Here is a 9,296-nt window from a genome sequence, read left to right as displayed (position 1 = left end):
AGGGCTACCACACTGCAATCATGTTTCTTGGCAAGACCCTACTCTGCCTCTGATTGGCTAGCACTTATTGGTCAGCCTCATACCATTGGTAGGTGGAACTACCCCTTTATTGCGCTGAAGCCGATTGGTTAAACCAAGTCAAAAACAAATGTTTTTTTCTAAAATAGTCATACACCGGAAATCCAGCACCACGCCAGAGTACTTCAAGCCCTGGGCAGACTAGTGGCAGCACAGGTGTATTGCTGCCCCTGACAGGTCAGTTGTATAACTCAACTGAATGCTCTCTGCCTTAGAATCTCCTGTCCAAATTGCTAACCTGCCACTGTGGCTTGTGGGTTGATCAAATTCACCTAATTTCCCACCTTGGTCAACTTCTAGTGATCAAGAAAACCTGCACCAATCCGCATGCTTTCAGCAGTGCCAGGCAGCATGGTGATGATGCCCATGAGAAGCAGAAAATGTACTATGATGTAGCCGTCTGTCACAAGCTGTATGCTGAAGTTAATCTGGTGTTGCTACACAATCCTACGGAGATCTTATGAAGCTTGCTCCCCACTGGAAAGGACCCTAGACTTGGCTATGTTGGACTCTCAGGGTGAACCATGACTCATCTCTTGTGCCTATACAATAGATGAGTCCAAGTTCACCCTCTGGTCACTGAAATGAAGACTGAAACCTTACAAACTGATCATGCCTGCTGATTCGTCAAGTCACCTCCCAGCTTCTCCTGTTCATGCTCCTTCACTGCAGGATGGGCGGTCGCCAGATGAGACCTGTGATGTTGGGGAGCCATTCTGGATGAACTGTGAGGCCACCAGTTCATTTCAGGGACTTTGTCACCCATTGTTGACTGATGGTTGCCTGTTTGTATCGTTGACTGACAGAAATATCTGATGACTGACTGGCAAGTTTTCCACTGTAATGTCACATTGTTTCAGTGTGTGTATGGTATGTCTTATGGTATGTCAGCTTCCTCTGGTGTACATTTGGGAGAGTGGAGCATACTTTCGGGGCATTGTGTGTTATGTGATATTGTCTTTCGGACTGTTGTTTACGCTTGATATGTTTCTGGTGTTTGGCAGGTAGTGTTACAGTTCTACTGTTTTACTGTTTATGCTGTATTGATATTGTGCTTTTGATAATGTTTAGAAACGAGGATGTTTCTTTTTGAAAGGGGGAGGCATATAAGCTATTTTATTTGTCATGTGTGCATTTGAACAGTTTGTACCGGTGTAATATCCGGGACTCTTAATTTGAAAGGCAAAAGGCTGGAAAAGTTCTGTATAGCATTCACTGCTGTTGACTAGTGAGCGGAATAAAAGTTTCGGCCACGCTTGTTCTCATAACGGAGCCTCCGTCTTGTTATTTTATATTTTCCTTAAGGTATAGGAAATATTCATAACCCTCGGATACACTACCATGGTGATATCAACTCGTGTTAATGTCTGTCAGCATGCTATCATGTTCACAGTGACAATACTGAAATGCAAATGTTAAGTTATAATGTTGTAATGTTAACCATCTTATTTAGTTTAGCTAACACGTTAGGCTATTTCTAATTAGTTTACAAAGTACAGCTGAGGCTGATGGGAGTGTTGTGGGTTTTAAGACAAATACACAGTTACATAAATAAGATTCTTGCAAATTGCTAACCCTAACCCAAAGTTATGTAGTTATACCAGATAATTTTCTTCATATTTGGTATTTGAGCTTTTTTACTTTAACCTTAATTTGCTGCTATTATATACCATTATACACTGGAGGATACCAGACCCAGAAGATATTTCCTTAATCATACACTAGACACTCGAGAACTAAATAATATCAGCTTGAAATATTGCATAAGTTCAGCAAATTGACATTGTAAGAATAAAAATATAATTCCAAGCATTTGTATGTGACTTTGAAACAAATATTAAGCTTAACCAAAAGTGAATGATTGTATCTAATGTGCATGGTCACAGGTGTCACAACATACTTTAAAATCATTGAAAGAGTAATATCAAGTAATATAGTATAAGCCAGTGAGCCATTTTATAGGCAGCCATAAAGAGTTGTTATCTAGACCTAACATGATCAGGTGATGTTGTGATTGGACCATCTATCTCCATTGAAAACAGATTGTGGAGGGAGTGAGCAGAAAAGGCAGATGTCTCTGCACATTAAAACCAGATACAGCCAGGCTCCAAAGGAGAGAGGTGCATTATGAATTGTACTCTAAAGTCTGGATGGCATATTTGGAATCTGTCAGGCTCATCCATCATCAAGTCAAATCCCGTCCCTAACTCTCTTTCAAACAGGCCGAGGAGAACAGAGCAGAGGTGTGCAGCTCACGTGAGTGTGCTGAACAAGCATCCAGTGTTTGTGTGTACATTGTGTGAAAAGCAAACAGAGAATGTTCACCTATCTGTGAGCCGGAGAAGATTCATAACTTCAAGTCTGAAGGAGAGCGTTGTGTGTGGAAACCACAGTGACGTCCCTGCCGGCTCAAAACAACCTCTCTGCCTCTCTGTGGTTTGTTTACATTGAGAGCTATTCCAGACAGCATGTGCACACGCCAACGTGCACACCTCGAGGAAATACTGAAAACACAGTCTTGAAAAATTGGTCACTGGAGTGAAATAAGTGTACTTCTTTCTGTCTTTCTCTTTGTTTCACTACCTCTAATGCATGCAAACAAACACACACACACCTGTATTACCCCCACTCTTTTCTTTTCCAGACCTAGTTCGCACAGCTGGCTTGGCAGCGTTTTATGAATGCAGTGAGACTGAGCCAGAGTTCTGAAGATCAGGAATGTGTGTGTGTTTGTGTGTGTGTGTGTGTGTGTGTGTGTGTGTGTGTGTGTGTGTGTGTGTGTGTGTGAGAGAGAGAGAGAGAGAGAGAGAGAGTTTCTGCATCTATGCATTTAAACATTTTTGTGTCCTCATGTTTTTGCCTGTGTGTGTTTTTGCAGGAAATGAATTATTGTCCTGTGAGGGGGGAAGGTTGATGGAGCACTAAAATATGAATCATCAGCAGACGGCCTGGCTGTCTTCCTCCCTCAGTGTCTGTCTGAAGCCTCTTGGGATCTCGGAGCTCTCAGGAATATAATCCTGATTGCAGAACTACTCAATCAACTCCCACATAATGGAGGTGGCCGCTTAGCCAAATGGTAACGGTGTCTGTTTCTATAATGTCTCGGATCTATCATCCATAATGTAAAGGTCATAGGTTTGATATACAGTGTCAGAGTAACATTACTGGATGAATGAGAATGATAAAACAGGTATGCAGCAGGATGGCCATCCCCAAAATAAATGATTTCAGTTTTTTTAAAGAATAATTAATCTCCCTGAAGCTGTAATAGATGAGAACAGGTGGACAAAATATTAACCAATTCTTGTCAAAATATGGCTTTTTTTTGGTTTGTTTGTTAAAAACATCTGTCTGTAGATGTTTTTAATGTTATATATTTCATATTTCTGTATTTTATTTTTTGTTTTAAATTGTTTTGTGTTTGTTGTATGTCTGCAACTGTCATGGCCAGGAAACTACTGAAAAGGAGAATTTAAATCTCCTGGTTACATAAAAGTTAAATAAGTGAATATATAAATTAAAAAATTGTCTGGTTTAGTGCGAATATGACTTCCTTGTGACAAAAAAAAAAAAAACAGCTTTCCTAATTGAGTGAAACTCACTGTAATGCAGGCTGACACATGCACAATGAAAACCAAACAACAGCCAGGTGATTGTTTTTTAAAGTTGTCTTTCCGTTGATTCATTTCTGGAATGAAGTTTCCACATGTGAGCCAAATGTTGTCATAAGTTGAACAAACAAAAAGAAACTGCACGTTAGTAATAAAAAAAAATCCTTATCAGAAGAGCCCTCATTAAAACAAGGTACACAGTGCCTCACATTTAAATTAAATACAATACCAAAATGAATGATAGAAGAGAGCAAATTTTAAATAGTGAGCAAGAAATTAAAAAACAATAAAATAAGTAAGCAACAATGGACTCAGCATGTGCTTATAAAGTATGTTTTTAGACGTAAAAGAAGACAGTGTGAAAAATGGCGTGTCCAACACATGCTTTGAATAAACATGTAGGTCATAATTTTTGGTAAAGGTACGCAGTTTTCTGGCATTGATAAGTCATAGTGAAACCAGAACAGCCTTTCTATCTCTATCAGTCTAAAACTGTTCCTGAACAAGACATTTAACTGCTCTGGTTACATTTGTGATCAACTTATCCTCATAACAAAATTATGCATTTTTGTCATTTGTTTTGGAGGATCTAGCCAAGCATACCATTTAGCTTTTTTTTTTAATACTAAGAGTCACAGTGTAGCAGTCACATCAAGTAGTACTTGCTATCTTTTTCTTTTAGCTGAATGTCAAAATCCCTCTGGATTGATTGCAGTGGATTCAGATCACCTGTACACAGGATGTGGAGACTGTGAGAGCAGCCAATCTATGTTAATACACTGCAAGACAATTACTTAATGATACATCACAATATCTGCCAAACTGAAGAAGTAAAAATACCCCTAGAAAGGTTTATTGTAAGTACATTCACCTACACTGTATTTGGATGGAGACAAAAATCTGAAAGATGGACACCTCAAAACCTAAAGAAATTAAACCAGATCTATCTCCCATAAGTGAGAAAATATGTTTGTGTTTTGTCATTTGGATGAACTTAAGTTTTACTGTGTAAGTGTATAGCAGAGTAGATATGTGACCAAACATGTAAAATACCAGAACAAGATTCCGGCATGGGCACTGTGGTCTTCATTCTCCCTCCCTGAGGCTGCAACTGAACATCTTTGCGTTGTTGTGCTTACGGACATGCAAACACACTCATCATCTGTGTCCCACTATCTTATATTATCTGTACCAGATCTGCAAACTGATCCTTTGAATGCCTGAACATAATGGGCTCCTTAAGATGGACGTGATTACAAATGAACACACCTCAAGGGGGGAACATCAGTAAAACTCCCTGTGCCACTTCCTGTTGTGGCTTCAGAACAATAACTCAGAAGAGGGAAAACAATCCCCAGCAAACAGAATTACAGCTGTACAAGCTTAGTGGGCATGTGTTTAAGTTGATCTTCACGACAAAGGCAAACAGAGTTATCTTAGCTTTTATGAGAACTGAGAATACAAAAAACATCACATATGATTTCCTGGCAATCTGTGGTAATCACCATGGAGAGCTGGTGGACCATCAAAGATACAATCAACTGCTTCAGACTCTCAGTCAGCTCTGTGCAGCTCTGCAGCTCTTATATTAGCTCTGATTTCTTTCTTGGCAGAGCTGCTAACATATGAACAGAGAGCGACGATCTGTGGAGGGAACCAACAAGGATTCAGTTCTCTCTCGTCTGCCCGTTCAGCTGTTCACTCAGGTCTGCTTTGTCTGCCGTGTGCGTGTGTGTGTGTGTGTGTGTGTGTGTGTGTGTAGTGTTTCCACCCATCTCCACCCAGTCCTGAAATACACCAAGCAGACACACACACAGTCACACAGGCCTTATGAAAAATAACTGTAGTGATCCTTTAATTACCCTTTTAGTGACTAAATACTTTCTTAACAAAAACAAACTGCTCCACAAAAGCAGCTCACAGATGTTTTAAAATAAATGAAACTATACAAGGATGGTGATTGATTTCTGACACAGCAGGATTACTTATGAATACCTTCTGAATAACTTGATCTGGATGACTTCCCAGATTAAAAGATGTTCTCAGATTTACTCAGCAGTTATCCAGCTAATGTGTAATCATTTTCTGGTTCTGAATTGAGCTCCAGGTCTTGGTAAAAAATGTTAACATAAACAATCTAGGGGGAACATGAAGCTAAAATTCAACGTTATGCAGATGATATAGTTTTGTATATCTGTGCAGCTTCTCTCTCAGATGCACGTCACAAACCATCTGCACATAATATTTTGCAGTTTCAGCTAACTCAGCTCAAGCTTGTGCTGAGTGCAAACAAAACTTATCAGGTTTTACTTCCAACCAAACTGCACAAAAAAAAGGCACTCGTGGGATGTTAGGGCTAGGTGAGCCCAGATTTGAACGGTTGTTGAGCTGTTTGGAGAGGGAACTCAGTACAGTATTGTGTTGTAGGAGTTGGCCTACAACATAAGTAGTATCGTAGGCCATCTCCTCGGTTCAAAGATGGTCATTCCAGCCCTCTCTGGCCAAGATGTTTACATTGTTGTCCTCAAAGGAATGTTTTTTGTCTTGACCTGAGGAGTTGGTCCTTCTGTGTTGTGCCATTCGATTATGGAGGCTGGCTGCATTGAACAGCATAAACTACACACTGTTTATGCCTGGGTGTTTTGTTCTTAGGGCGGACAAGATCCTGCCTCAGTGTGTTGCTGGGTTTGAAGTGAACCAACATTTTGCAAAAAATGATGAATGAGGATGGCCAACGTAGTTCTGTGGAAACCACGTTTGAAAGGACTACAAAAGTGGCAGATCAGATTTGAGTAAGTCATGTTCGGGCACGAATACAAAATGGCAGCTATGATTAACAATTCATTCTGACAAATCGCTCATAAGATACGTGTGTGTTAATCCAAACTTATGTGTGCGTTAGTATGTCCGCCTGGGTGGATGGATGTGTGTGTTTGTGGTCCACTGCAGCGTCCTAGCAGCAGATGATGGCAGGCTGTCCTCACGTTAGTAGAGAAAAACAGTGGGGACAACCAGGTTGAAGGAACGGACCTCAGTGGTTCCAGAGAGGAAACGTTCTTCCTTCTGCAGGCGGTAAGGAATGGCTGGGTTGTACAGCGTTCCTGTAAAAAAGGGAAAAAGAGGGAAGGCAGTCACCTAGGTGCAATTTACCCAACCGTTGGGGCGTTGGCACAGTTCCTTTGTTCTTAGGCTCTGGTGGTAGCTGTTCTGCCAACTTTTTGCTTCTGATGGCTGACTCTGTTTCTGTAAAATCTACTACCGGTATCTGTTCTGGAGTTACTATGAAATTCAAGTAAGACATCCTTCTCCAGTTGGGTGAGCTCTCTATTGGACAAGTTTTTCACCCACTTTTCTTGTATGTCCAGATATACTGTGTTGTTGATGTCCTTACTTCTCCAAGTGAGAGCTTCTGTTTACATGTGTGCCTTTCTTGACCTCTGGCTGACTACCACTACTTCCAGTACAGTGAAGGTTTCTACAGACAGAAGCACGGCTGTGCCATGGGCTCACCAGTGTCCCCAATAGTGGCCAACCTCTACATGGAAGAAGTTGAGAGCAGAGCCTTGATTACATTCACAGGAACTGCTCCTAGCCACTGGTTCAGGTATGTGGACGACACCTGGGTCAGAACAAGGGAAGAGGAAGCCCTTGCAGAATTGAGAACAAGGAAACATCTTGGCCAGAGAAGACCGATGGTTTGAAGGAGGACTAAAAGAATCAATCTACATCAAGCTGGAATGACCGTCTTTGAACAGAGGAGGTGCCGGCGACATTACTTATCACCCACATACAGTGCAATACTGAGTTCCCTCCCCAACAGCTCAACAACCATTCACATCTGGGCTCACCTAGCCCTAACGTCCCACATGAGTGCTGGTTGGGTCAACGACTCACAAGTGACCCTAACGATTTTGAAACTCAGCCCTCACACACGTCCTTAATGACTCTGTAAGGACACTCCCACACACTGCTTAAAAGCCTGCAACTCCCTTCCAGTTAGTTAGAACTGAAGTAGCTTCTCAGAGGTCAGCCATCTTCAAGAAACTGAAACAATGTATAGCAATTAGAGTTGGCACTCTATGTTTCCGGAAACCACGGGTATGTTGACACATTTCTGTATATTGTAACTTTACGTTTCTTTAGCTTCAATTTTCAGTTTCATGTTACGGGAAAGTAGTGTTTATTATCTGTTAAGGCTTGGCACAAAAATATTTGGTTGTCGTAAGGAGATCATGTTTCGGCTTACCTGGTTCTGTCACAACAAATACAGCTGGCAAATGTCAGCCAAAAAAAAAAAAAGAAGCTGCCTCCAGCAGCTGTCTCTGGATTGACAGTTTTTTGGCGTGATAAATGTTATTCTATCAGACAATCTTTTTAAACCATTTTAAAGCAAATTAGATTGGATTTTTATTTTGAGACACAAGATCTTTATTTTTTCGAAGCCAGGATAAGATGGTTGCTGTCACCTTTTTACTGCCTCAAGATTGTAGTGATGTGTTATCCTAAATAATTATCTCTCTGCATTTTGTTCATCATAGCGCACTGAGATTAATTTACCAATTTAAAATGTTCAAAACTTTGTTTTCCAATCCAGAATTGGCTGAACATTTCTGCCCATACATTGACTGGGTTATTAGTATATTATCATTTAAAATGCCATTCTGGATGGGTTGTATATCAGAATAGGAGACATTCCTGGAAACATTATGACAGGTCTTCATATTTCTGCTCCACTGAATTTGAATCATCGGCAAAAGGAATTTAAATTGAATTTACATTTCTTTATGTTGCAACTTTACGTTTCTGTAGGTTCAGTTTTCAACTTTATGTTGTGACAAAGCTGTGCTTCAGGTCTGGTTAGGTTTGGGCACAAAAACCACTTGTGGGTTTGGAAAAGATCATGTTTTGGCTTAAACTTGTTTTGGTCGCCACAAACACTGGTGGAGATGTCCCAACTTCTCAAAAATATAATTTTTCTTGTCACCACAAACATGGCTGGAAATTGTCCCGAGGTCTTTTTTAAAATATCTAGTGGTTTCATACCTACAAATGTCAATATGACATCATGAATTGCAGTCACTGGCTTGGAAGCCTTCTCAGCTGTAACTCCACCACATGCCAACATGACACTCATAAACATGTTGTGTGAACATGATATGAGACATATTGCAGAAATGTCAATATGGTACTTAGCCTACTACTGGTTACACTACATACTGGTTTGCATAAACATTAAAACATTTGTATCAGGCCACTGGGCTTGGTTTGTCCTGCTCGTGCTTTGGAGAGTCTTGCAGTCCTTAGCTACTATTTTTTATAAAGTTTAGTCGAATAAATTAGATAAAGGGTGAACGGCAGAATCCTGAGGAGTTTTAAGAAATAAAAGAGGAACGAATCAGACACATACTGCTAATTATGAATAATGATGTTGGTAAATGCTCTGAGCAGGGATTCTACTCAAAAACAAACTCCAAGAAGAGGACGCACGCCGCTGTTGGTTGTACATGGAAGTGATCCAGATCATGAGGGCTGGACCGGATCCAGGTGAAAAAAACAGCCTGGCAGGATCATTAAGAGGGAGCTCTCCACTGGAGAGCGCACAGACAC

The sequence above is a fragment of the Pagrus pagrus genome, assembly GCF_965226575.1.
Source record: "Pagrus pagrus genome assembly, chromosome: 8".
In the NCBI taxonomy this organism is placed as follows: domain Eukaryota; kingdom Metazoa; phylum Chordata; class Actinopteri; order Spariformes; family Sparidae; genus Pagrus; species Pagrus pagrus.
This window is presented reverse-complemented; position numbering follows the sequence as displayed.